Here is a 6,000-nt window from a genome sequence, read left to right on the forward strand (position 1 = left end):
GGGTAGTTGACCTGAGGTTAAAAACATCTCTCTGTAATATGGTGTGATGCTCTCTGGATGCTTAATCCTCCTGGGCTTTGAGGGATTATTCTCTCTTTTTCTATCTCCTGTGCTATCTCGTTGACTCAGTCCTTCCGTTATCAAGCACATTCATCTCTCCGTTGTCTAACCTCACAAGATTTATTCAAAACATTTTGTCTAACATCCAAGCATTTTATGTCTATGTATCCTGCTTTTCTGTAAATTAACTATAAAAGACGCCCACCCACAGACACAGACAATCAAAGCTTTAGCAATTAGCCAGTGATTTATTTCAAAGTTTCCAAAATGATCGATATTACCCAATCCACACTGCTCCTAAAACAGCTCTCATCTCTGTTAAACTTGAGCTTAATAACCGTAATTGAGAATCCTATTTCAATCCTATTCACCCCAGTACAATCTCACACATTGTCATCTAAATCCTCTCATTATCTTCCAATCCAAACCACTTCAAGTTTTCACTGTCAAGTTTATTTACAAATTTTTTTCTTCAAGAGTGCATTAAAGTATTCTGTTTCTGAAAAAGAGCCCTTCTTTTCGTTTAAACAAGCCTCGATTTTCCACTGTCAAGTTATCAATTCCCTCATCACATCAAAGATCTGTGGTGATTACTGTAACTCTTGCCTGTCTCCCCAGTGGGGGACAAAAGACACCTATTGACACACACATCATTCACAATGTCAATATGGATAGCCAGTGCTGAGAAGCCCTATTACGGAACATCAGACGAAAAGTAAGAAAGAATCACAGTTTTCATACTAATATATTTACAAATATGTCCTTAACATACACTACAATTCAAATGTTTAGTGTCTTTTTTTTCTTTTCTTTTTTTGGATGCACTGAATAGCTGGGTTTCAGTCACGTGATTATGATGACGCGCGAAATTCAGATGGAGGGCAGGGAGTGAAGAGCGCAATGGACGAGATGGAGGAAAGTCCGTACTGTACTACTTTACACGCTATTACAAGAGAAAGATATCAACAAAAAATCAAACATATGTTGGACGTGATCCTTACGTTATGAAGAGGAGCGATTTTCAACTGAATTGAAAGATTTTCCTGCCATCGATTCGAGGCGGTAGATATCAGCAACTACCTCGTCTTACAGACATACTTTGACTTTACAAAGTTCGGAAACGTTACACGTTACACAAACATAGCCACTTAAGTTGTATTTACTCCCCTTTGACGAAGTGATCACTGCACACACGGGCATTTTCCCATTCGGCTCCTCCCGACCGCAGACGTACATTTGCAAGCCGTTTTTCCGGAGTTTTTCGGTCAATTTCTTGCATTTTCCCCCCTTATGAACAACAACTTTTGGTATACGATAAAAACTCCTCGCGGTTTGATCGATTTAAGTAACCATAAACGAGGCAAAACATAAGCATTTTGAGTTTGTTATAGTGCTTTCTAAATACAGCAAATCACTTCCTGCCCTCCATTTGCATTTCGCGGCATGGCAACGCAGTGGCGTGACGTCATATGAAAACAAGCTATTGGCCAAAAGTGACAGTAAATACTTTTACATTTTTAAAAATATATACATTTCAAATAATCTTTTGAACTTTCTATTCATCAAAGAATCTGGAAAAAAATTATAATTATTTCTACAAAAATATTTAGCCGCACAACTGCTTTCAGCAGAAATATTTCTTGAGCACCAAATCAGCATATCAGAATGATTTCTGAAGGATCATGTGATACTGAAGACTAATGGCTGCTTTGTCATAGTAGGAATGCATTACATTAAAAAAATATGTAAAATAGAAAACATTTTATTTTCTAATATTTCACAATATTACTGTTTTCACTGTATTTTTGATCAAATGCAGCCTTGGTGAGCAGAAGAGACTTTTTTAAATAAAATCTTACATAACCCAAACAATTAAACGGTATAGAGTAATTATACAAATAATAATCAAAAAAAACTTTTTTAATTTTCTTTCAATATTTGTACAAAGAATCAGGATTTGTTTTAGGGATATGCCTAACAACATATACCTAATCTGGACACAAATAGTGACTTAAAAACAAACAATGAATTATTTCAAATAATATAGAAAATATGTGCATTGTGTAGCTTCCAATTGGACAGTTATGTTATAGTCTTCTTTTATTGTTTGTGGTCTTTTTCTAACCCATATCATGAAAATCTTTTTCCGTGTTTAAGTGCTATAATCGGGTCCCCGGTGCATCTACCAACCCAGAAACGTGAAAAGTGACAACCCAGTAACTTTGTTATGCTAAGTCTTTCTCTGCAAGCAAAAAAAATTGGCCGATCAGATTTCACTCCCTTTCTGATGTAGGAAGGGGATCTTATAATAATATTACCGCCCCTTAATCTGCACGTTTCCACCCACAGCCCGCCAACAACAACAGTGTAACTAGTTCTAACTCAATAGCAAAAATTTGAGCAAAGCATGCAAACCGTTCTGTCGTTGGCTGCACAGACGAGCACAGAACACTATTTGACCAAAAAATGTCACTGCTGTCTTATAAAGACCTCAGGGAACTGTGTCGACTTGTGTAAAAGTTAAACATGATGGACGACAAGATGAATCAATGTAACTCCACAACAACTACATAAATGTATCCACTAACTATTTATGTCCATGTGAGACTAAAAGTAGCAACCTCTTCCTGAGTCTCTCCATATAAGGCTTCACTCCGCTCCTGGTTAATTCTGAGATTTGACTGTGTAAAGCCCTGTTCTAAACGGGGGCGGGGAGCAGCAGCTTATTTGCATTTAAAGAGACAAACACAAAAACGTGTTTTTGCTCACACCCAAAAAGGGGCAACTTTGACAAGCTATAATGAATGATCTGGGGGGTATTTTGAGCTGAAATTCCAAAGACACATTCTGGGGACATAATATGTCACCTTTAAAGAAAAAGTTCAGATTGTTGTGCTGCTAAGAAGTCACCCTGCATTACATTTTTTATTCAATCTGAAAATTCAATCTGATTCTTTTTTTTTTTTTTTACGTAAAAGTTGTTAAAAAGAATGGAAACTTTTTAATTATAAAGCTGCTTTGAAACAATATGTGTGTGTGTGTGTGTGTGTGTGGGGGGGGGGGGGGTTCATCTACATGTAAACAACATATTTTATGAGAACATGAAAAGTTACTCTGCACAAGAGTTACAAGAGATATTGATTTGGAGAGGAGTATATGCTGCTGCCACTGAAGTGCTTTTCCACAAACCAGCACCGACAGTCGTCCATGGGGACGCCACAATCCAGGCTCTATTCTAAGAGTGTATTATTGTCTTTGGTTTCTCTATATTAGGAAAGGATACATTACCTCTAACCAAAGTCAAGCCAAGGACAGACAGCGGGTGGCAGAGGAACAGAAACTAGAAATTGCCCCCAGACAAGAAAGGGAAGGTGGGGGAGCTGCCCCTTGACGGCTCTCAATTAGACAGTTCACCAGGAGGAAAGACAGTAGAACAGACAGATGGAAATAGAAAGGTAAGGGACATGCACAGGGGTGATGTCACTTACTAGAGTCAAATAGGTGACCTGTTTGGGGGAAATACAACACTGATTGGCAAGTAAAGGTGTCTGTGTAGAGTACGGAGAACACAATGCATTACCACATTTTACTGACAACATATCTCTAAGAAGCAGAACCTGATTTCAGTGCAACATGTTTCTGAATCAACATCTTTGTTGCTCCTGGAACAACATTCCAATCAACCAATCAGATTTGAGGGACAAGTTACAGTTTGTCAAGTTTAAGGGTTAGGTGCTCTTACATCAGTGTTATTCAATCTGATTTTAGGGATAACTTATTGGTTAGGTTAGGTTTAGGAGAAGGGATATGGTTAGGATAACATTTTTGGACAGGAATGTTTCTCCAGAATCAACTAAATATATTGATCCAGGAACGTGACTAACTAGCAAAATCAGGACTTGCCTCTAAGAATGCGCTTCTCAACTGTTGAGTGAACCATTTTCAATATCTAAATTCAAATGTGACCTTTGCAAAAAAACTAAAAAGGTCCACTGTGTTTTTTAAATCTGCTGTTCATTAAGGTTGTTAATTTGCTGATGATACAAAAGATCAGATCTTTCTAATATCACGTGACCTACTTCTGCTTTTTTTGCAGACATACCTGTGCTGTACTGATCTTTAAAAGTGTATGTTAGTGTATATATTTATCATTATTGTAGCAGGCGGATTGAGACACTTGTGGACCCTTAAACTTTGCTATAGGTTCAGATAGAGGACAAACAGCCCTGTAGGAAAGGATGCTGGGGAAGGACAAGTCCAGCATATTAAATTAAAGTGTGGTACATTGTACAGCAAGCACTCTGTCTTAATATAGCACCTCAAAAGATTATGATTAATAAATGAAGAGCCTGATGCAGTGTGTCCATGCTTTTTCCCAGAATGACGAACACTACAAGAAGTCTCAATTACAAACACCCCCCCCCCCCCCCCCATCATCTTCCTTTGACTTTTATTGTTTGCATGAGCTAATACTATTTTCTAACCTAACTCTAAAAACTAAGCCCCATAGAAACCTTTTTGCGACATTATTTAATATATTTATTGAGCAATTTACATGTAATAGGAACCACAATGAAAAACCTGACCAGAATCATCACACAGACTTTACATAGACAACTAACACATAAAAAAATCCTTTCAATGTAAGTTTATTTAGGTTTAAAATAATGACAAAAATACACTAAATATATTCATCATAAAAAAAAAATACACAAAATTAAAATCTACTTTTTTGCCAGGTAAAAAACTTTACTAATAGTTTTCATCATCACATGATCTTGCAGAAAAAAAAAAATAATAATGGTCCATTTATCAAATTAACAATGAATGATGAAAAATGTTATGCAACAGTGTTTTTCAGTCTCACACAAACCAATACCCCTATTACTCAATTTCATATATATGCTCTTAGAAAATACAAAGCGCTTGCCTAAGGAGAATTCCTGATATAGAACAAAACATTCAAAGAAACACTATGTTCATTTATGTTTATTTGTATTAATAACATGCTGTTATAAAATCATGGAGGAAGTAATGTATGAAAATCTTAATATGCCTACAATTTTCAATCTGCACAATCTGTTTATGTTATTGCATGTTTGGCCAGCATCCTGTTCATGTCAAACTAAAAGATCAGAGAAAAAGAGTGGGATGAACTGGACCAAATGTAACATTTGGGCTGATCTAGTCGAAATTTTCTGAGAATTGTTAATCTCTTATTCTGATACAGTAAAAAAAAGTAAGCAGTGGATATGTAATATTGTATTGCCTAATGTTACGATCACATGCTCCGAGACAGCAATTTATATAATACTATTAGTTCATTGCGTAATTTTTGTAGAATCTATAATACTTACTAATAATCTAGCAACCTATTCAGTATTCATATTTAATCACTAATGACATATATATATTTAATCTGCAAGGGCGTGGCATTAAAATGAATTTACTGCTGAGTCAGGAGGCGGTTACACACCTCCTGTTGCCACACTGACTACACAGGTTTACTACGTGTTGTTTTTGTTTACTCTGCTACAAATCTAAAATCCCAGTATCAACCAATGAAATCTATCATAAGTCTTTAATAAAAGTGGCACACTGGAGCACAGCATGAGTGTTAGTAATGATGGAGCCAGGTGGATACTGAAAGCTGAGTCTGGAGTCTTCTGACATTTGTCCAAAAGTCTCTAATCCTCAACCAAGTCACACGAGAAAAGTCATTTAATCCCTGCTCCTGGAAATAACTGTGACCTCACTGCAGAACCTTGCATTAATGATTAAAAAAAGAAAAAGATAAAGATGATGGTTTTCAAAGAAGTGGCTTCTGGTTGTGTAAATGTAGCATTTGTGGAAGTCTGACTTGCATCTTAAGAGGATGCTGCATCTTTACAATCACATATGTCACATTTTTAGGTTGTTTTAATAAATTGCAGGATAAGA

This window comes from Rhinichthys klamathensis, unplaced genomic scaffold (assembly GCF_029890125.1).
Source record: "Rhinichthys klamathensis goyatoka isolate OS25496 unplaced genomic scaffold, OSU_Roscu_1.1 h1tg000474l_1, whole genome shotgun sequence".
Classification (NCBI taxonomy): domain Eukaryota; kingdom Metazoa; phylum Chordata; class Actinopteri; order Cypriniformes; family Leuciscidae; genus Rhinichthys; species Rhinichthys klamathensis.